The sequence below is a fragment of the Berghia stephanieae genome, chromosome 4 (assembly GCF_034508935.2).
Source record: "Berghia stephanieae isolate SIO BIC M18660-M18661 chromosome 4, UCSD_Bste_1.3, whole genome shotgun sequence".
In the NCBI taxonomy this organism is placed as follows: domain Eukaryota; kingdom Metazoa; phylum Mollusca; class Gastropoda; order Nudibranchia; family Aeolidiidae; genus Berghia; species Berghia stephanieae.
In genome coordinates this window covers 42362102-42386803 of record NC_088363.1, presented here as the reverse complement: position 1 = coordinate 42386803, position 24702 = coordinate 42362102, and the positions used below count along the sequence as shown (strand labels likewise).

Here is a 24702-nt window from a genome sequence, read left to right as displayed (position 1 = left end):
GTATTATTTTAGAGAGAATTAAGAATGCAACAGATGCTAAACTGCGGGACGAACAGGCAGGTTTTCGAAAAAACCGTTCAACCACCGACCAGATTGCCTCTCTGCGAGTCATAGTGGAACAGTCTATAGAATGGAACTCTCCTCTTATTGTCAACTTTCTGGATTACGAGAAGGCTTTCGACAGTATTGACAGAGCAACATTGTGGAAAATTCTGGCACATTATGGACTCCCTGAAAAGATAGTAAACCTCATTAAGGAAATGTATGAAGGATCAAGTTGCAGGGTTGTACATGAAGATCAGCTTACTGACAGCTTTGAAATTAAGACTGGTGTCAAGCAGGGATGCTTGCTCTCTCCATTCCTGTTCATCCTTGCCATTGATTGGCTAATGAAGGAAACCTCCAAAGGGAGAAGAAATGGGATACAGTGGACCCCTGGACACAGTTGGATGATCTGGATTTTGCAGATGATCTGGCTCTTTTGTCCCACACCCAGGACCAGATGCAAGCAAAAACCACAATTATAAACAGCCTCTCGGAATCAATTGGTCTAAGAATTCACCCTGCAAAGTCAAAGGTCTTGAGGATAGGTACGCGTCAAAGGGAGCAGATCAAAGTTAAAGATCAGGAACTCGAAGATATAGACACTTTCTGCTATCTCGGAAGTATAATTGACAAGGATGGAGGCACGGAAGCAGAGGTGAAAGCACGAATAGGAAAGGCACAGGCTGCATTCACATCTTTGAACAGAGTTTGGAGAACTAAAGATATCTCCCTTCAACTAAAGCTAAGACTTTTCAACTCAAACGTGAAGTCTGTCCTACTGTATGGATGTGAAACTTGGAACGCATCACAGGCATGTATAAGGAGGGTACAGATTTTCGTAAACAGGTGCATGCGTAAGCTACTCAGAATAAAATGGATGGATAGAATAAAAAATGAAGAAGTATGGAAAAGAACACAACAGAAACCAGTGGGAGAGGATATAGGAAGAAGACGATGGAGATGGATTGGACACATGCTTAGAAAGAATGACTCAACTATAACAAAGAAAGTATTGGACTGGAACCCTCAGGGCAGAAGATCAAGGGGAAGGCCACGAGGAACATGGAGAAGAATTAAAGAAGCTGATATACAGAGAAGTGGTAAGACCTGGAATGAGATAAAAAAGTTGGCTCAGGATAGAGAAGGATGGAAACTGTTTGTCTGTGGCCTATACCCTGACCCAGGGTGAAAAAGGCAATGATGATGATGACTCCTCTTTCTTTGCACAGCATCGGCAGAAAACGATTGTGAGTTGGGGTTTTTTTTTTTTTTTTTTGCCCTCCATGTCAAATTATGCACACCTCTCACTCATTATAAGCCACCCGCTCGTCGCGCCGTCCACCATCTCTGTGCGTTTGTAATATCATTGGCCACAACACGTCCTAGTTCACGCATGTCGTGTCTCCTCGTCCGCCCAGAGCTCAGATTAAACTGTGGGCTCATAGTATGCAAGCCGCTCGGGTGGTGGTTGGACAAGTGAAGTGTTAGGGGGTGTGAGCAATGTCACAATAGACTTAATACACTTTACACCCTCTCTCATTCTCTCTCTCAATGAAATTCTTGTTTGGATATGATTTGAAATTATTTCAATCGGCATGTAGTTTATTTTCTTACTCTAGATATGTAAGTTGAAAAAGTTGTTGTAAGGACCATCATCATTGTCATCATCATTGTCATCATCATCATCATCATCATCATCATCATCTACAGTATTATTATTATTATTATTATTATTATTATTATTATTATTATTATTGTTGTTGTTGTTATTATTATTATTATTATTATTATTATTATTATTATTATTATTATTATTATTATTATTATTATTATTATTATTTTATTATTATTATTATTATTATTATTATTATTATTATTATTATTGTCGTTGCTGTCATCGCATTATTAATTAATCTTTGAACCAAATTATCACCTGTCACTATGTTGGATAGCTGTCATTGTGTATGTATTCACTACTGTTATTGTAACTGTTGCTGAAAATTATAGACCCTTTATATTAATGTGCCCCCCCCCCCCCCCCCCCCACACACCACCCTTTCCCTCCTTCTCTCTATCTCTGTCCTTCTCTAGATTTAAATTCCAAGACGTGTCTGAAAGCAACAAGTGTTCTTTTATAATTGGATCACACTTTTGACAAAACAGGTAATTATTTGTTCTCGTAAAATATTATAGATTTAAGTTGTAATCACCGAGTATAATCTCATCACTTACTTACGTTTGCGGCTATGTGGTCTTGTGGTATGACACTCGCCTTCGGATCGGAAGGTCCAGGGGTTGAGTCCCGCTCTGAGGGGCGCATAGTTGAGTTCATGGCAAAGGCTCTTTACTCAAATTATCTCACCGTACTCAGGTTTATAATGAGTACCTGGTCATGAACAGCATTGTCTCTGTCGAAAAAAAAAATATTAATATCTCCTCACAGGCGGCAGGCCTGTCTCGTTGTCCTGCATGTTAAGTGTTCACTCACTCACTCACTCAATCCCATGACCGGATGGTCGTCGGGGGGACTTGCGTGAAGCAGAAGTTACAGTCTTCCTCCATGCCTGCTAAGTGAATGCATGTTAAGTGTTGCTGTAGCAAAAATATTGATTTATCTGTCCTGTTATAATGAGCAATGCATTACAACGAATTTGACGTTTTTGCTAAGAGACCATTTTCAACGGTGCGATTACATTATGTGTCATATTTTAGTGTAAATGTTGCTGCTCGAAGCTCGAAGAAATAAATAATAATATGAAATTGAATGTAAGCTTCAATTTAATTACAAAAACAGATCAAATGAACGTTTCGGCTTTCCCCTTTATCCCCTTTGTTTATTCATCTTAACTTACCACATCATCTCATTCATCTGTGGTGTTTCATTCATCCTGTTTTGTTGATAAAGGGGAAACCCGAAACGTTCATTTGATCTGTTTTTGTAATTAAATTGAAGCTTACATTCAATTTCGCATATTTTAGTGTCGACTAGTCGTTGAGATAAAAAAAGACATACGAGTACCTTTCCATTTATGTGTGAAGTTTAGCTTTAAACCATCAAATTGAGAACTTAATAGAGCGGGCACTTAAAAGTAGTCCCTCAGAGCCATTGGGCCCATGGAGCCGGAGTTTATCCCGGTTTCAATAGCGTGGAATGGACAATAGTAATTGCTTGCTATCCTTTTAGATAGGACACTAGTCTATCGCAAAGTACTTTCCGCCAAACCCAACAGACACAGCTACCCATTCACTGCGAGTGGACAGGGGAGTCAGAAAAAATCTCGACTGCTCCTGGGATCGATCTCGGTTCCTTTGCGTATGAAACGAGTGCTCTACCTACTGAGCTATCGGGACCCCCAAAGAGCGGGCACTGCTGTAAGATAAAGATCTGAACAATTAAAAAAAATGTGTTTGAAACTTTGCTGGGCAAAGCAAGAAAGAAAACTACAAGAAAAAAAATTCCCCCCAAAATCAGTCTTCCTTAACTGTCGAAGAAGACTAAATTTTGTTTTATAGGTGCGGCTATGTGGTCTTGTGGCATGACACTCGCTTTCGGAACGGAAATGTCCTGGGTTCGAGCCTCGCTCGGCGCATAGTTGAGTCCTTGGAAAAGGCTCTTTACTCACATTCTCTCATCGTACTCAGGTGTAAAATGGCCGTTAACAGCGCTGTCTCTGTCCGACAAAAAAAATGTAATATCGCCTTACAGGCGTCATGTCCCGTCCTACATGTTAAGTGTTTCTGTTGGCCAGGCACCCCTTGTAAAGCGCTTTGAGCTCGTTTAATGGATATTGCGCTATTTAAAAGATCAATTTTTAAAAATTCAATTATTTTCTTGTATTTTTCTTTCTTGCTTTGTCTGGCACCTTTAATACACATTTGTTCAGTTCTTTATCTTACACCGGTGCCTGCGCCTTAATTTCTTATTTTGTATTGGGCTCATTGTAATGGAAATACTCCAAAACCAACTCAAAATATCATCCATTACAACAATGCTAAATCAAACCCATTATAGAGTTCGATTATCAGGCCTGCAAATATTATGTGAACGCCCGAAAGAGTATTTGAAACTTACGATAATATCACAGTCAGATTACAGTAAGGAAAATAAAAATAGAAGAAGAAAAAACAAAAAAACAATTTTTTAAAAGTCCGGATTCGAGCAACAAAATTCCTGTTCAATTCATTCTATTATTATTATTATTATTATTATTATTATTATTATTATTATTATTATTATTATTATTATTATTATTATTATTATTATTATTATTATTATTATTATCTTCATCATCTTCATCATCATCATCATCGTCATCATCATCAACACCATCATCATCATCACCACCACAACCACCAGCACCACCACTATCATCATCATCATCATCATCATCATCATCATCATCTCCACCACCCATACCACCGCCACCGCCACCACCATAACCATCATCATCCACATCATCGCCATCATCATCATCATCGTCATCATCATCATCATCATCATCATCATCATCATCATCATCATCATCATCACTTTGTATAATATTTTCTGTTGCAAAACTTTTTTTCCGATATAATTTATATCTAGTTTAGTAAGTACATAAATCTCACAGTTTTTGGTCACTCACTGGAGGTCACTCATTGAAAGTTTACTTTTTTCATATTCAAAATTTGGAATTTAAAAAGACTAACAAATTAAACAAACAAAAAGAGAGAGAAAAAAAAGAAAGAAGATAAATAATATAAAGCCCTTCCTGTCTGTTTGATATCTTATAACTTTTAAAAAATCAAAATATTCCGTCCTTTGTTCCTTGATAACAATAGTTATAATAATAATAATAATAATAATAATAATAATAATAATAATAATAATAATAATAATAATAATAATAATAATAATAATAATAATGATAATTTATAATAATAATGATATTATTATATTATTATTATTATTATTATTATTATTATTATTATTATTATTATTATTATTATTATTGTTATTATTATTATTATCAACATATTATTAAAACCCACAAAACAGATAACGTTATTTCTATAGCCGAGTTGTTTGAACTATATGACATGTATGCTTCTAAAATAACGGGATTTTCTCTCTCTCTCTCTCTCTCTCTCTCTCTCTCTCTCTCTCTCTCTCTCTCTCTCTCTCTCTCTCTCTCTCTCCTCTCACTCTCTCTCTCCTCTCTCTCTCTCTCTCTCTCTCTCTCTCTCTCTCTCTCCATTCCCCCTCTTCTACTTTTTTTTCTTCTTATATCCTTCCCTTCTCTCCCGCCCTCTCTTATTTCTAAAACTGTACTCACTACCCACACATTTACATTTGATATACTATTATCACCCATCTACCCAGTAACACATTCATAAACCTGCATTTCTGACGTCCTGATTAAAACAATAGACTACATCACTATGATCATTATTGTCATTAGGACTGCATTTAAGCATGTGCGTATCTCTATTGTGTTCCCACGACCCTAGAACCGGGTAGGTCACCAGATTGGCTCCCAGCACCGCTGATACCCGGCGACATACATAATAGACAATAATGATAACTCTGGCATTTTTGCCATTTTACGACAAAACGCCTTGTGAAGATTTTGGTCAGAAAGTGTTTTCTTCGATGAAAAGACCCCCAACTTGTGGAAAAAAAAAGTTTTAAGCCTCAGACTTCAAAGAAGTTATGAAGAAGTCTCAGGTTTAAGTCTTTGTGTCAAGTCGAGGTTCAATTTAATCTATTGATGTATGGAGAAAACGCGATAAATTATGATCTGTCCAAAATTAAAATAAAGCCCTTTTGTGTGTATACGGAAGATTTGGTGATAATGCGACACTTTATTAGTAAGGCAGGCACAAGTCAATGTGCGGGGAAATGAGGAGATGCCAACATTGATGACTTTTCCTTAAAACATCTAGAGTTGGGAGATTGTGAGCTGAATAGAGAAGGGGTGTGGTGAGTTTCCTCTTCTCTCTGTTCTCTTCTCTCTCTCTCTCTCTCTCTCTCTCTCTCTCTCTCTCTCTCTCTCTCTCTCTCTCTCTCTCTTTTTTTTCTGTTTATGTGTGAGTGATTTATCTATCTTTCTATCTATCTCTATATTTCTTTCTTTTCCATTCCAACCGCCCCCCCTCTCTCTCTCTCTCTCTCTCTCTCTCTCTCTCTCTCTCTCTCTCTCTCTCTCTCTCTCTCAAAATCATTTTGTATGTGTATATTGGTTGTATTTTTGAGTATTGTTGAATATGATTTTTTAAAATATTAATACACATACGTTGTTTTATGTCTTGAAACAAAGGAACACGACTTTCCCATTTATTATGTAAGTGAAGTGTGGAAAAAGACAATAGAAATTCAAATGACTACAAGGATTAGGACGACACGTTATTAGATCGTAGGGTTGGCATCTCTGTACATAGAGAGTTTTCGGTTGTTTTATTTATTTATTTTTTTTAAATACACCACTAATACTATTACTAACGCCACCACCATCACTACTACTACGTAGTATAGTAGTAGTAGTAGTAGTAGTAGTAGTAGTAGTAGTAGTAGTAGTAGTAGTAGTAGTAGTAGTAGTATGTGGTCTTGTGGTATGACACTCGCTCTCGGATCAGAAGGTCCTGGGTTCGAGCCTCGCTCGGCGCATAGTTGAGTCCTTGGAAAAGGCTCTTTACTCACATTATCTCACCGTACTCAGGTTTAAATTGAGTACCTGGCCGTTAACAGCGTTGTCTCTGTCCGAAAAAAAATATATAATATCACCTTACAGGCGTAATGTCTTGTCTAAAATGTTAAGCGTTGCTGTTGGCCAGGGACCCCTTGTAAAGCGCTTTGAGCACTTTTAGTGGATATTGCGCTTTATAAAAGCTCAATTTTTTATATTTAAAAAAAGTAGTAGTGGCAGTTGCAGTGAGTGTTGCTATTGATGAAGCAACAGTGGTAATTGTAGAGGCAGTGATACGGTTATTATTATTACTATTATTATTATTATTATTATTATTATTATTATTATTATTATTATTATTATTATTTGTGATTGTGTGTGTGTGTGTTTGTGTGTGTGTGTGTGTATGTGTGTGTGTGCGCGCGTGTAAGTGTTTGTGAGTGGAATCATGGTGTGCATGGGTGTATTGATAATAATTTTTGATATATGTATATGTCATTGTAATGCGGGAAAAGCTGCGCTTAACAAATGCACTATTATTATTATTATTATTATTATTATTATTATTATTATTATTATTATTAGTAGTAGTAGTAGTAGTAGTAGTAGTAGTAGTAGTAGTAGTAGTAGTAGTGGTAGTTGTAGTAGTTTAAATAGTAGTAGTAGTAGTAGTAGTAGTAGTAGTAGTAGTAGTAGTAGTAGTAGTAGTAGTAGTTGTAGTAGTAGTAGTAGTTGTAGTAGTAGTAGTAGTAGTAGTAGTAGTAGTAGTAGTAGTAGTAGTAGTAGTAGTAGTAGTAAATTATTATACGTAATTCATGACGCTTGTGTTCATTTATTTGTACTCTGAAGCAGTAGCACACAGTAGTAACAAATGTAACAGTAACAAGAGTGTTATTGTTGTCGGTTTATGTTGCTGTTGTTGTCGTCGTAGTCGTCTTTGTTGTCGTTGGTCTTTATGTTTTGGTCTAAGTCATCGCTCTCATCGTAGCTGTTGTTATTTTGTCGTTGTCGTCGTCATCGTCGTTGTTGTCGTCGTCGTCGTAATCATCACCCTCATCGTCAGTGCTGTATTGATAGGTTTGAACGGTATACTATACAATAGTTTGACTATTAGTTTGGCAATCAGGCAGATCTGCAGTCATTTCATCCTATTGTTTGCGCCAAGGATTAGAAGTTGTAAGCTGTTTTCTAGCTCTTCCTCATTCTTCTCACATACCATTCACTATAAAGTATATGTCCATCGATCCACCTGCCTATATCTCTGCCTGTCTTTCAATCCACCCACCCATCTATCTATCTATCTATCTATCTATCTATCTATCTATCTATCTATCTATCTATCTATCTATCTATCTATCTATCTATCTATCTATCTATCTATCTATCTATATATATATTATCTATCTATCTATCTATCTATCTATCTATCTATCTATCTTACAAATCTACAAGTCATTAATATTGAGTATCGTTTCGTTTGGCATCACAACGTGGTATGGAAGCTGTGGAACAAAAGAAAAATCCAAACTACATAGAACCCTCAGAGAGGCTTCAAAAATAATTAACACAGACCTTAGAAGCCTTGACACAACTTATATTAATGCAGTTGAGAAGAAATCTTTTAACATTATCAACGAAAAGAGGCATCCGCTGAACGAAAAATTCCAACTTCTGCGCTCCGGAAGACGGTATCTAGAAGCAAAATGTCGGACAAATCGACATAAGACAACCTTCATTCCAACCGCCATAAAATTAATTAACAAATCTTCTGTGGAAAAATGAGACAACCAATGAAAATAACGAGAAGCAGTGTCGTGAATCATCATCATCGACATTGCCGCCGTCGTTATCATCATCATCATCATCATCATCATCATCATCATCATCATCATCATCATCATCATCATCATCATCATCATTATCGTAGTCATCATCATCATCATCATCATCATCATCATCATCATCATCATCATCATCATCATCATCATCATCATCATCACAATCATTGCCATCTTCTTCTTAATATAAGACACTATATTTATAATATGGTTATCTGCTGTCCCAGCAAATATATCGTATCGTTCTATCTGTCTGTGTGTGTGTCTGTGTGTATGTATATATATATGTATGTATGTATGTATGTATGTATGTATGTATGTATGTATGAATGTAGGCATGCATATACGATGATATGCTGGTTTGTATGTATGTCTGCATGTATGTATGTATGTATGTATGTATGTATGTATGTATGTATGTATGTATGTATGTATGTATGTATGTATATGTGTTTGTATGTACGCTCATTTCTTTTGTATACACGTGTAGAAACAATGTGCAAGCGTGTATGTTCGTGTATGGCTGTGTCTGTATTTGTAAATGTGTTGATGTTCATACCATGAACCAAACTGAGCATTGTTTACCTCACATGAATTGCCTTTAATTTGGACAATAAAGATTATTATTATTATTATTATTATTATTATTATTATTATTATTATTATTATTCTATATATCTATCTATCTATCTATCTATCTATCTATCTATCTATCTATCTATCTATCTATCTATCTATCTATATATCTATCTATCTATCTATCTATCTATCTATCTATCTATCTATCTATCTATCTATCAATCTATCTATATATCTATTATCTATCTATCTATCAATCAATCTATCTATCTATTTATCTATCTATCTAATAATATGTCTACCTGTCTCTATCTATCTATCTATCTATCTATCTATCTATCTATCTATCTATCTATCTATCTATCTATCTATCTATCTACCTATCTCTCTCTCTCTCTATATATATATATAAATAAGATCGAGATTACGATGGATATATATATATATATATATATATATATATATATATATATATATATATATATATATATATATATATATATCCATCGTAATCTCGATCTTATTTACGTCTTTCTATTTATTCTTCTTTCTATATATCCATTTATCGATCAATGTCCCTCGCATGCCTTTTCTCTTTTTCTATCTTTTCTATAATTTCATGATCCATATAATCACCCATCCATCCATCCATCTATCCTTAAATACCTTTAAATTTATCCACAATCCATTCTATATAACCATTCATCTGTATCACTTATTCGCATTGATGAGGAAGTGTTTTATGTCCATAGCGGTCAACTACCATGTATAATTCGTTTTAATTATATATATATATATATATATATATATATATATATATATACATATATATATATATATATATATATATATATATATATATATATATATATATATATATATATATATATATATATATATATTGGTTCTGTTTGTTTTATTTTTGTTTTTGTTTATCTGCAACAGCCTCTTCTGTTTATATAGAGCGTGAAATATTCCTCCAACGTGTTACAACAGAATGCCACCCCGTTGTCTCTATCTTTAGGGAACTTGATCGAGATTTGCATATGTATACATACGATTAAGAGCTATCATAATGACGAAATACACATGCCTACGGGTGTGTCTTTTTTACGAAACCCGCCGAAACCCGCCGAAACCCGCCGAAACCCGCCGAAACCCGATGAAACCCGACGAATCCCGACAAAGTTATGGGAAGTAGGTGGCTGTGGGGAGTGAACCTAGAACTCAGGGAAGTGTACACCATTGGGGAGTGAACCTGGGACTGGGTTTCGGCGGGTTTCGTAAAAAAGAACCAGTGCTTTTTTACGAAACCCGCCGAAACCCGCCGAAACCCGGCGAAACCCGACAATATACAGCAAAGTTATGGGAAGTAGACAACTGTGGGGAGTGAACCCGAGACTCAGGGAAGTGTACACCAGTCGGGAGTGAACCTGAGACTAAGTTTATCGGCCGGTTTCGGCGGGTTTCGTAAAAAAGAATTAGTGCTTTATTACGAAACCCGCCGAAACCCGCCGAAACCCGACAATATCCGGCAAAGTTATGGGAGTTTGGCAACAGTGGGGGGTGATCCTGGGAGTCAGGGAATTGCACACCAGTGGGGAGTTAACCTGGGACTGTGTAAAAAGGATATCAGTGGGAAATAAACCTGGGACTAAAGGGAGATGGATACCATTGAAAGTTGAAGCCGGATATGGGAGTTGAGTACCAGAGGAGAATGAACCCGACACTATAGGAGATGGGCGCCAGTGTGGAGTGAACCTGGGACTCAGGGAAGTGCACACCAATTGGGAGTTAACCTTGGACTGTGGGAGATGGATAACTGTGGGTATCCGAGCCGAACTATAGGAGTTGAGTGCCAGAGGAGAATGAACCTGACACTATAGAAGGTGGGCGCCAGTGGGGAGTGAACCTGGGATTCAGGGAATTGCACACCAGTGGGGATTTAACCTGGGAATATGTAAAAAGGATATCAGTGGAAAATAAACCTGGTACTAAAGGGAGATGGATACCATTAAAATTTGAAGCTTGGTATGAGAGTTTGGTACCAGAGGAGAATGAACCTGACACTAAAGGAGGTGGGCGCCAGTGGGGAGTGAACCTGGGACTATGTAAAAAGGATATCAGTGGGAAATAAACCTGGGACTAAAGGGAGATGAATACCATTGAAAGTTGAAGCCGGATATGAGAGCTTGGTACCAGAGGAGAATGAACCTGACAAAAAAGAGTGTGGGCGCCAGTGGGGAGTGAACCTGGGACTATGTAAACAGGATATCATTGGGAAATAAACCTGGGACTAAAGGGAGATGAATACCATTGAAAGTTGAAGCCGGATATGAGAGTTTGGTACCAGAGGAGAATGAACCTGACACTATAGGAGGTGGGCGCCAGTGGGGAGTGAACCTGGGACTATGTAAAAAGGATATCAGTAGGAAATAAATCTGGGACTAAAGGGAGGTGGATACCATTGGGAGTTAAAGCCGGATTTGGTAGTTGGGTACCAGAGGAGAGAGAAAACTGACACTATAGGAGGTGGGCGCCAGTGGGGAGTGAACCTGGGACTATGTAAAAAGGATATGAGTGGGAAATAAACCTGGGACTAAAGGGAGATGAATACCATTGAAAGTTGAAGCCGGATATGAGAGTTTGGTACCAGAGGAGAATGAACCTGACACTATAGGAGGTGGGCGCCAGTGGGGAGTGAACCTGGGACTATGTAAAAAGGATATGAGTGGGAAATAAACCTGGGACTAAAGGGAGATGAATACCATTGAAAGTTGAAGCCGGATATGAGAGTTTGGTACCAGAGGAGAATGAACCTGACACTATAGGAGGTGGGCGCCAGTGGGGAGTGAACCTGGGACTATGTAAAAAGGATATCAGTGGGAAATAAACCTGGGACTAAAGGGAGATGAATACCATTGAAAGTTGAAGCCGGATATGAGAGTTTGGTACCAGAGGAGAATGAACCTGACACTATAGGAGGTGGGCGCCAGTGGGGAGTGAACCTGGGACTATGTAAACAGGATATCAGTGGGAAATAAACCTCGGACTAAAGGGAGATGGATACCATTGAAAGTTGAAGCCGGATATGAAAGCTTGGTACCAGAGGAGAATGAACCTGACACAAAAGGGGTGGGCGCCAGTGGGGAGTGAACCTGGGACTCAGGGAATTGCACACCAGTGGGGAGTTAACCTGGGAATATGTATAAAGGATATCAGTAGGAAATAAATCTGGGACTAAAGGGAGATGGATACCATTGGGAGTTGAAGCCGGATTTATTTCCCACGGATATTCTTTTTTAGATATTCACAGGTTAACTCCCCATGGTGTGCAATTCCCTGACTCCCAGGTTCACTCCCCACTGGCGCCCACCTTTTATAGTGTCAGGTTTATTCTCCTCTGGTAGCCAACTCCTATAGTTCGGCTCGGATACCCATAGTTATCCATCTCCCACAGTCCCAGGTTAACTCCAAATTGGTGTGCACTTCCCTGAGTCCCAGGTTCACTCCACACTGGCGCCCATCTCCTATAGTGTCAGGTTCATTCTCCTCTGGTACTCAACTCCCATATCCGGCTTCAACTTTCAATGGTATCCTTCTCCCTTTAGTCCCAGGTTTATTTCCCACTCATATCCTTTTTACATAGTCCCAGGTTCACTCCCCACTGGCGCCCACCTCCTATAGTGTCAGGTTCATTCTCCTCTGGTACCAAACTCTCATATCCAGCTTCAACTTTCAATGGTATTCATCTCCCTTTAGTCCCAGGTTTATTTCCCACTCATATCCTTTTTACATAGTCCCAGGTTCACTCCCCACTGGCGCCCACCTCCTATAGTGTCAGGTTCATTCTCCTCTGGTACCAAACTCTCATATCCGGCTTCAACTTTCAATGGTATTCATCTCCCTTTAGTCCCAGGTTTATTTCCCACTCATATCCTTTTTACATAGTCCCAGGTTCACTCCCCACTGGCGCCCACCTCCTATAGTGTCAGGTTTCTCTCTCCTCTGGTACCCAACTACCAAATCCGGCTTTAACTCCCAATGGTATCCACCTCCCTTTAGTCCCAGATTTATTTCCTACTGATATCCTTTTTACATAGTCCCAGGTTCACTCCCCACTGGCGCCCACCTCCTATAGTGTCAGGTTCATTCTCCTCTGGTACCAAACTCTCATATCCGGCTTCAACTTTCAATGGTATTTATCTCCCTTTAGTCCCAGGTTTATTTCCCACTCATATCCTTTTTACATAGTCCCAGGTTCACTCCCCACTGGCGCCCACCTTCTATAGTGTCAGGTTCATTCTCCTCTGGCACCCAACTCCTATAGTTCGGCTCGGATACCCACAGTTATCCATCTCCCACAGTCCAAGGTTAACTCCCAATTGGTGTGCAATTCCCTGAATCCCAGGTTCACTCCCCACTGGCGCCCACCTTCTATAGTGTCAGGTTCATTCTCCTCTGGTACTCAACTCCCATATCCGGCTTCAACTTTCAATGGTATCCATCTCCCTTTAGTCCCAGGTTTATTTCCCACTGATATCCTTTTTACACAATCCCAGGTTAACTCCCCACTGGTGTGCAATTCCCTGAATCCCAGGTTCACTCCCCACTGGCGCCCACCTTCTATAGTGTCAGGTTCATTCTCCTCTGGTACTCAATTCCCATATCCGGCTTCAACTTTCAATGGTATCCATGTCCCTTTAGTCCCAGGTTTATTTCCCACTGATATCCTTTTTACACAGTCCCAGGTTAACTCCCCACTGGTGTGCAATTCCCTGACTCCCAGGATCACCCCCCACTGTTGCCAAACTCCCATAACTTTGCCGGATATTGTCGGGTTTCGGCGGGTTTCGGCGGGTTTCGTAATAAAGCACTAATTCTTTTTTACGAAACCCGCCGAAAACGGCCGATAAACTTAGTCTCAGGTTCACTCCCGACTGGTGTACACTTCCCTGAGTCTCGGGTTCACTCCCCACAGTTGTCTACTTCCCATAACTTTGCTGTATATTGTCGGGTTTCGCCGGGTTTCGGCGGGTTTCGGCGGGTTTCGTAAAAAAGCACTGGTTCTTTTTTACGAAACCCGCCGAAACCCAGTCCCAGGTTCACTCCCCAATGGTGTACACTTCCCTGAGTTCTAGGTTCACTCCCCACAGCCACCTACTTCCCATAACTTTGTCGGGATTCGTCGGGTTTCATCGGGTTTCGGCGGGTTTCGGCGGGTTTCGGCGGGTTTCGGCGGGTTTCGGCGGGTTTCGTAAAAAAGACACACCGCATGCCTACCGCTGCGGTGATATCGAATGCAATCGGTATACCCAATGTCAAATATCGATCTATACCCAGCATCATTTTAAGGTGTAATAATATGTACATTGTTGTGTGCAGTCACTCACGCATACCCAAATATGGAAATTGAAAAGTTGGTAGGGATATGATTGATCTTGATCGTTGTCTGTATCTGGGTATATATCATTCTGGGGTTTGTTTGTTTGCTTGTTTGTTTATTCGTTTTTTTTTTTAAACTCACTCAATCCTGGAGATTTTCGCTACTTTTCAAAATTTGAAAAAATGTAATTCAAATAAGCATGTGCATAGATTTATTCAACTACATTTAAAAACTAAAAACATTAGCTTTGATATTATGCCAATAATTTGTCTCAGAAAAATGTATTAATTAGGCATGGGGTAAAAGTAACCCCGGGTATACTACGGATATAGTCGGCGTTAGGGTTGAGTGAGTTAATGTTTTATTATTTTTAAAATTTAATTTCCAGTCCTTTCCATAAAGAAATATACAATAAAACTCCGCCAAATCCCACCTTTTCGCTATTGAAAATGAATATATATATATATATATATATATATATATATATATATATATATATATATAATGTAATATATATATATATATATATATATATATATATATATATATATATGTGTGTGTGTGTGTGTGTGTGTGAATAAACAAATTAAAAAATGGATGAACAAATGAATGAATGCATAGTTACGTAAATAAATAAATATATGAAATTAAAAAAGAAAAAGTAGATTCTTTTATTCGTCCCTAAGAGCATTCCAATGGAAGACTGGGATAACCTAGGCGTCAGTTGCAGAGCAGCAGGGAAATCGAACCGGGTAAATCCTGGATACGGAACAAAAACAATATGTACTACTTTCTCCAATATTAAGGTCCTCACTAGTCGGAAATGACTTTCTAGACCCATTTTTAAAAAAATAGAAATTAACAGCCTGGTATAATAAACTGTTTACCAGACCTCTTATAAAGCACAATATCCACTAAATGTGCTTAGAGCGCTTTGCAAAGGATCCCTCACCAACAGCAACACGTAACATGTAGAACGAGGCATTACGCCATTTAGGCGATATTACCATTTTTCCGACAGAGATAACGCTGTTGACGGCCAGGTAATCATCTTATGAGAATGTTAGTAAATATTCTTTTCCAAGGACTCAACTATGCGCTGAGCGAGGCTCGAACCCAGGACCTTCCGACCCGAACGTGAGTGTCATACCACAAGACCATATAACCGCACTGGAATTATGATTTCCGACTGGGGGATCAATAACACCAGACGTTTACACTCCTTGTTCTTGTTTCTTTTTTAAAAAAATATTTTTTAAAAACGTATAGATAGTATACGCTTGGCTAAGAAGCTCATAACATTTCCATCCGGAAGTAAAACGGACTAACACACAAAACTTTGTGTAACCATAAACGTTTATAGTCTGATTAATACAGTTTAGTGAGCATTACTCATAAACGCGGATGGCAAAATACAATAACAAAGACCTGAGTGACGTCAACTTCGAACTATCTTCTATAGATAGTATGCAGATGACGTCCCTCAGGCCTTTGTTATGGTTTTTGCCATCCGCGTTTGTGAGTTGTTCTCACTAAACTGTATTAACCAGACTATCAAAGTTCATGGTTACACAGAGTTTGTGTGTTGGTCCGTTATACTTCCGGATGGCAATGTTGTGAACTCCTTGGCCAAGCGCATTCTATCTATACAGCAAGTTCAACGTCCAACCCAGGGTAGGTAGATTCGATGAACTCATTTCCATGATAATATTCATAACGTCTGCTGCTCACTCCGTGGGAGGTTGGCGCTCGGTGTCATTTGTTTAGGAAACCGTAAATCAGCAACGACAACGTTAGAATTCATTTCGTGGCTCGCCCTATCTAGTAAATGGTGTGATGATATATTTTATATAAATATGTATACGAGAGAGAGAGAGAGAGAGAGAGAGAGAGGGAGAGAGAGAGAGAGAGAGAGAGAGAGAGAGAGAGAGAGAGAGAGAGAGAGAGAGAGAGATGCGTGAGTATTGTCACCCCATGGAGAGTGAACATTTACTTTATTTTATAACTGTTGACGCCATTGGTAATATATGTAATAAATTGAAAACGAAATGCATCTGTCTATGTTGCGTGTATGTGCGTGCGCGCACGCGTGAGAGAAAGAGAGGGAGAGAGAGAAAGAGTAGGTAGAAGTGAAATATATGTTCTTTGCAATGTTTTATCCACTCGGAAGCGTGTGAATAACAAGGTAACGATTACGGTCCAACCTACAACGATCGACGAACGATCGACGAACGATCGACGCGGAATAAAACTATAATGTTCTAAGACTCCGAGTACAGATCTTCGTTTTCTTCTTCGTCGCCCGTTGTAGGTTGGGATCGTAATCGTTAACTTGGCTCAGAACCAGCGTCTACTACGATTCCTATAGATGTCGTTGCTCAGATCAGATCACCCCCTCTCTCTCTCTCTCTCTCTCTCTCTCTCTCTCTCTCTCTCTCTCTCTCTCTCTCTCTCTCTCTCTCTCTTTCTTTCTTTCTTTCTTTATTTATTTCTCTCTCCCGCTCCCCCCCTCTCTCTCTCTCTCTCGCACACACACACACACACACACATTCTATCTATCTATCTATCTATCTATCTATCTATCCATCTATATCTATCTCTATCTGATACGTATACATGTGGCCGTACAAACTTGATCTACTGTTGAGCTCCCTTTAGCCACATTATTGATCGATTGACTGCTTTATTTATTTATTTATTTATTTATTTATTTATTTATTTATTTATTTATTTATTTATTTATTTATTTATTTATTTACTTATTCATTTATCTATTTATTTGTTTATATAGATTTAGCAGTCCACTCTATCTTATATTTCTTATCATCGTTTAAGTTAGTTTGCCCGGATAGAGATAACAAGAAGACACTGTTGGCTAAACGTTACGGGCCTTGCTATTTGTAATCGGATGGCTGGTCTCCCACCCTGGGATGAAGACAGCTGGGTATCACCCTAGGATGACATCCGCCGTTACATGTCATCATCAGCAACAACAACAACAACAACAACAACAACAACAACAACAACAAACAACAACAACAACAACGATGATAACATGCATTTAGTAGATTATGAGATGCCTTACAACAGATACACACTCACACACCCGCGCGGGCGCGCACACTCACACACATACACACATATACGATTATATACACACGTACATGTAAACATAATATTATATACACATAGCACACACACGCATATCCAATGACTTACCCACCCCTTATCTCTATCCGTGTTCTCTGACTACAATTAAGACTATAATTAGTTGTAATCATACACGGAGCCAGAGAACGTACTCTGATGGAACTTTGGTACGAAGCTGGATGAATGGGTGAATGGATGGGTGGATATATCAGTGGAAAGATGGGTAGGTGGATGGGAGGATGGATGGTTCGGTGGATATATTAGTGGAAGGATGGATGTATGGATGGGTGGATTAGAGGATGAATGGATGGATGGGTGGATATATTGGTGGAAGGATGGATGTATGGATGGATGGGTGGATTAGAGGATGAATGGACGGATGGATGGATATATTGGTGGAAGGATGGATGTATTATGGATGGGTGGGTTGAAGGATGAATGGATAGATGGATGGATGGATGCATGCATGGACATGTCGGTGAGAATGGATGATAGTTGGAGAATGGGTGGGTTGTTGGAAAATGGCCGGCTGTATAAATAAAAAAAAAGAAAAAAAAAAAAAGATTTGAACCCGAAAAGCCCCGTATGAAATAAGTGCATTTTTTCTTCTTTGCTTTTTATAGTTTTGTTTTTGCTTTCTGAAATTATTTTTTTCTCCATTTTTAAAGCCTGCTTATTCACGTTTGTCGAATACTTTTGTGGTTCACAGCCTCAGTTTAATTGTTTGTTTGAGACAAAGGCCTGGCTATCTAGTTATTATCATTATGATAATACTGTAAATGGATTGATAGAACACGATAGGAAAACAAAATGATACGATAGCCATAGTCTACCCTTTTCGTGTCTGGGCCGTTCCCATCACAACTAATTTCTTACCCGGGACTCTTGTCTGTGGTTCAAGCGATAAGAGCGTTAACTTTCCACGGCTTTGGCATTGATAAGGTTAATTTGACTCGACGTCTTCGGGTTTCGTCGTGTCTCTACGTGGGTAGGTTGTAAATGTGTGACGTGGGTTAACTAAACACAACGTGATGATAATTATTATAATATCTCATTCTGGATTTTTTTTTTTTGTGATCTAGTTTTGCGGTAAAAAAAAAAAAAATTAAATAAATAAAAATATAATAATTTTTAAAAAAATTAAATAATTAATTATCATTCCATCATAGTTTATTGCAGTGATAAAATAAATGATGATGATGAGGAGGATGATGATGATACTACTATTACTACTACTACTACTACTACTACTACTACTACTACTACTACTACTACTACTACTACTACTACTACTGCTACTACTACTACTACTACTACTACTACTACTACTACTACTACTACTACTACTACTACTAATAATAATAATAATAATAATAATAATAATAATAATAATAATAATAATGATAATAATTATAATAATGATAGATCGTTTTAAATATGGCAATTTGTCATATTGTTACAAAACGTTATAATATAATAACTGTAACATTGAACAGATATTTCACTTCTACTTCTTCTACCTACTCTTTCTCTCTTTATCTCTCTTCCTCTCTTTCTCTCACGCGTGCGCGCACACACATACACACAACATAGACAGATGCATTTCGATTTCAATTTATTACATTTGTGGTAATCTGACATTCAATATTATCATCATTATCAGCGTGGCTCAGTGGTACGGTCTTTGCTTCGTTCCCGAAAGATACCGAAACCAATCACCCGCCGCTGCGCTGTGTGGACTTGAGCAAGTCATCTCGCCCTAGCTCACTTTGCGGCGCTGCTTTGCGGCTGACGCCTGGGTTATTCCAGTCTTCCATTGGAAAATAGACTCTAAAGACAAATTTCCCCTTGGCGATGAATGAGGAGAATTTTAATTATTTATTTAATATTTATCAATTGGTCAATAATGATAAAATAATAATGATGATGATGATGATGATGATGATGATGATGTAGATGATGATGATGATGATGATGATGATGATGATGATGATGATGATGATGATGATGATGATGGTGATGATGATGATGATACGTTTTATAAAGGGGATCGATTATCTGAGAAATATTGGTCGAATAGCCACAGGGTTATTATATTAATAATAAAACGAGAGAGAGAGAGAGAGAGAGAGAGAGAGAGAGAGAGAGAGAGAGAGAGTCTATCCATCTATTTGTCTGTCTCCCTATCTATAGTCACCCCCCCCCCCCCCCCCCCCACACACACACACACATTGATCAGAAAAGAGAGGGAGGAGGATTGGTGTGGATGCTGTGTATGCGTGTGCATGTATGTGTGTGTGTGTGTGTGTGTGTGTGTGCGCGGGAGGGGGGGGGGGGGGGAATAGACAGATATCGCCATAGATATTGGATCGTTGGTGACCGCCGTCGCATCCTGGAGGAATAACTTTTATTGCCTCAGTGAACCGCTAAACGTATCTATACAATACCCATCGGTTGTTAATTTTGCGATACTTTTTGATGATCATTGTCGCTTTCCAATCACAGCGATCGACGGAGCAACAAAATCCAATAAAAACCAAAAAAAAAAGGCTTTGCCACCCGGAAACTTTCATCTCACACCAGCTGCTATGAATCCAACACCCGATGCCTATGGGCAAATGTCTAAAGAGGTGAGCTATCAAACAAACGTGGCGCATTGCAACCATGATAGTGATAGACCTCTGCATGTTTTAAAGACTAGCCTAACCCCTTGGTGTGAAAATGCGGCTTGCATCCTACTTTCGTTTTCGTTTCTCTTCTTGTTTTTGGGTGTTTTATTATTTATGCTTTGCCTTTCACTTTGATTTGCATATGGATAGATATTGCTATAAAAAGGTATATTAAATTAATTTATTTCATATGAGTGGAATGAACTTGATCACTATACCATAGTCATACTAACTTTCTGCGTTACTAACTACTCTACCACTACTAGGCACTTTGATAACTCCAGTCCAGTGGCCGCCGATAGGCTCACTGTAAGGTGAAACTCGTTTTTTGGAACTTTATTTTTGACCCTTTACTGTGTTGGTCACCATGGCGTTATTTGTGAACCTATGTGACTAATTTTGGTATCATTAAAGGGCACAAAACAAGCTTTCTAACGGTGTATTTCATTCTTAATTTCTGATTGTATTTCTCAGAAAGCTTATGTAATAAAAATTTATAAATTTTTGAATTACAAGAACTTTTTAAATTATGGATACATTTTAATTATACTTCATACATCGATAGACAATTAATTGAAGAATATCTCTGCCAAATTTCATCAAAATTGATACACTCGCTCATTATTTTATTTTTCCCGCCACCAACCCCACTTTTTAGGACAAAAACCTCATATTTTTTTCCATTTTCATTTATCCTTCATTTTTTCCATACTTTCCATACATGAAAATGATTTATATGAAAATAAAGCTTATTTTCTGACCTTCAAAATGATATCTAACACTTTCCATTTATTTTTTAATTGAAACAAAATTACTGAAAACAATAAGTGGGCCATGTTGACTGCAAGACTCAAAATTTCCCGATAGCCGCGAGATGCTGGTTTTGAGGCAGCAGTGAGATCACAGATTCTCTCTGTAAAATTGACAAAAAATTTCAGTAGAAAAATATAAATAACTCTGGAACCGTAGGTCGTAGAGAAACAAATAAGGTATCAAATTTTATGTTTTTTCGAGTCCCATCCCCCTGACTGAGTCAAATCAAGATATTTTGAGTTTGAAAATTTTATCAAAGTGCCTACCACTACCACTGCCACTAACACTCTAGATCTAGATTATGATTAATTGATAATTTAATTAATTCTGAACTTTCGGGATAATAAACTTGAACTTGGAACTCAATTTCTCCTAACATTTTGCTCCGAAAACTGAAAACTCGGGAAATACACTAACTCAATTTCTCCTAACCTGTGCTCGGAACGCTCGGGAAATAAACTTGAAGTGTCTAAGTCTAAGTCTAACTTAGACTTAGACTCTCTAACTCTTAATTCAAATTCTGGAATGTCCATATTCGGTAAAATAATGTTATGTTATAGTTATAGTTATACAGACTCCAATCCGAATAGCCTTTATGTTGAGGGGGCGATGATTTTCTTAATCTTTGTTAATTGTTTGTCTATTTTAAGACAGAAAACCGAGAAATTGCAAGTTGTCAGTCGTCCAACACAAAAATTATTTTTATTTTATGTTTTGTTTCAGTTTTCATTTTCATTTCTTTTTCCGTTCTTCAATTTTTTCTTTGTTTAAAAAATTCATTAATTTTTTTTTGAGGGAGGGGTTTTATCTAGCTCTAGAATGTGCTTCCTCTTGGCCCTCGTAGAAGTTGCAGAATGTAAAAGATGGCGCCTAACTCTTGCAAATAGAAGGTAACCCAAAAAATCTCGAGAACGGAAACCGGAAACTGTTTGGAGAAATAGAGTTCAAGTGTATTTCTCCAAGCGTTCGGAGAAATAGTCACTTCGTTATCTTCGATTAATTACTGAAAGTGAGCTCATGAGTGAGTAACTGTTGTATTAATAAATGAATTGTATGAGTATGTGTGGTGAATTTGCTGGGGTAGTAGTAGTAGATTAGATCACATCACATCATTTGAAATATTCTTAAAGTAGCCACTGATTTAGGGAGATACTATAGTTTGTTTCATTGTTATTGTTATTGCTGTTATCATAAAGGCAGGTGTTGTTATGTGTCGAGCAAAATAGAGCGATATCTGGTATCTAGTGTTACCTGCTACTAGCAGTAGCAGTGCTAGGTCCTGCTTGGTTGTACCGATTTTCGTAACTTAACTAGTTATGACCACTTATTTATTTGGGTTATTTAAGCCTAATAATGATAATGATGATGATGATCATCATAATGAGTAACACTAACAATTAAACAATAATAATAATAATAATAATAATAATAATAATAATAATAATTGATGGTTAACAAATCCAGAAAGCATCCATTGTCTATTGTAGCAGGTCTGCCTGTGTAATAGTGGCTTGTTTTTAGTTTGTTTTTAAATTTCTTTTTTAGTTTTTTTTGAAAATAGATGTCAGAGATATAGGTATGTTTTCTTCTGATTTCACTTTTACACTTGGTCAACCTCGTCATTTAACAGGAAACACATATTTTACATTTAAGTATAATTCTTCTACTTTTTGTGTCAAATCACTTGGATCTAATTTTAACCTGCCAATTTTATAATATATGATTATCATTTATTAAGGCTTACCTTCATATTTTATATTCAAGCTATTATTTTTGGAATTGGAACAACATGACAAACTCTTGAAATTAAATAGAGCTGCTCACACACTTCTGGTTTTCACTGTGGACTCCAAAGCAGCTTCTCATGGTAAAGCTAAAATATGATCTGTCACAAAGCAGTTTTCCTCAAGATGCTATGCGTCTTTCATATTGATAATAATAAGAAATGAAGTGAATAGGAAAGTGCCAGGAGACGATAGAGAATTAAACTTTACCTTACTGGTATGATAACTCTGCCTGGCCTCACGGAGTTGTTGTACCAGTAAGGTCACAGGTTCGAGCCCCCATCGCTGCTGCAAAATTTTTATTCTCTTGTCTTCTGGCATTTTCCTATTCACTTCATTTCTTGCTATTATCAACATAAGTGCCTGCTCCTCTCACTTTTCTGAATTTCATATCGATACCACATAGATAGGTCCTGAATTATAGTTTATTGATAGCCATCTAGTGTGCAGTTTGACTCTGGTTTCATGAGCCCAAATTAGGCTCAGTTAGTAGAGCACTCGTTTCACAATCAAAAGGACCTAGATCAATCCTGGGTGCAGTCGAGATTATTTCTGACCCTCCCTCCCCCACCCCTATTCCCCCTGTCCGGGTAGCTGAGACTGTTAGATCTGGTTGAAAGTACCTTGCAATAGACTAGTGTCCTATCAAAAGGGTAGCAAGCAATTTCTATTATCTGTTTTATGCTATAGAAACCAGGATAAAATCCGGCTCCATGGGCCTAATGGCTCTGAAGTACAACTTTCATGTGGGTTGCTGTCTTTGTAAGTCAATGTAGAAAATAATGGATAAAAGTAAAGAAATAGAAAATATAATAATTATGGAAAACACAGGTGATTTAAGGATGCCTATTTATTGGAGATTCGTCTATACCGTACTATTAGACTTGGTTTGGTAAGAATGGATAAATCTTGTGAGGGTGGAAGGGTGGTTGGTTGGGTGAATTTGAAGATAAGCACCTGGTATGAATCCGTCAACATGTGATCATTGCATGATAGGTGTGTGTGTATGTGTGTGTGTGGGCTGTGTTCATGTGTGGATATAATGCATTCATGTCTTTAATTAGTTTGTTTGAAGGGAGGTGGATGCTGTTGACTTTGATTTATTATACTATGATTAGATGTAAAGTCTAGTTTGTGCGACCATTTTTATCTATACTTTTCATACCATTCGGATTTCGTGATTTTATTCAGTATTTCAATTTGAATTTATTGATGTTTTAAAAGGATACAGATATACATATTTGTTGAAGTTTTTGTTTGTGTGTGTGTGTGTGTGTAAATTCATGTTTTTTAAATGACTATTTTCACATCAGACATACTAGCAAATGTAGTCTAAAAAGACCTTAATGAATAGTAGGTTGACAGATCCAGATTCTTTCAACTAAACCAATAGTGGCTACAAATTAAAAAAATAAAAATATGAGAATATGTATTTTGTTTTTTTCCTTATTATTTTTTATCTTATCAGAAATACAAATGGTCCCTCAGTGACAAGAAATTTGAACGAAATAGCAGTACATATTATTATTATTGTATTCATATTGTTTATACTGTTGATAACAGATCTGGGCCTAAAATTTGCTTTGAAAAAAAACAAAAACTTATTATTTAAAAACTTTTCATGTTGCCTTTTTTCTAATAATTCCATCATTGCTGGCTTCAAGGAGCCTCTGATCGTTGCTGTATTTTCAGATTAATTATATTAATATTGTACTATGATGCATCTTATGATCCACTAAAATGTGTTCAGTGACCAAAAACTGTGATTAGTTT

General features: G+C 37.7%; 1 protein-coding gene across 4 annotated transcripts in view; it reads left to right on the top strand.

Annotated features, from left to right (window-relative positions):
- The window catches only part of LOC144970610 (uncharacterized), a 134924-nt gene that overhangs the window by 87396 nt on the left and 22826 nt on the right, over nt 1-24702 (top strand). The window contains exons 1-2 of one of the 4 annotated variants that reach the window (XM_078910412.1): nt 1411-1668; nt 2137-2208. The exons of 1 other annotated variant lie outside the window; for it this stretch is intronic. The gene's annotated coding sequence lies outside the window, so the exon portion shown is untranslated. Of the gene's footprint in view, nt 1-1410; nt 1669-2136; nt 2209-20167; nt 20294-24702 lie in introns of those variants that run through there. 2 more of the 4 variants (XM_078910411.1, XM_078910414.1) reach the window with 2 other exon arrangements.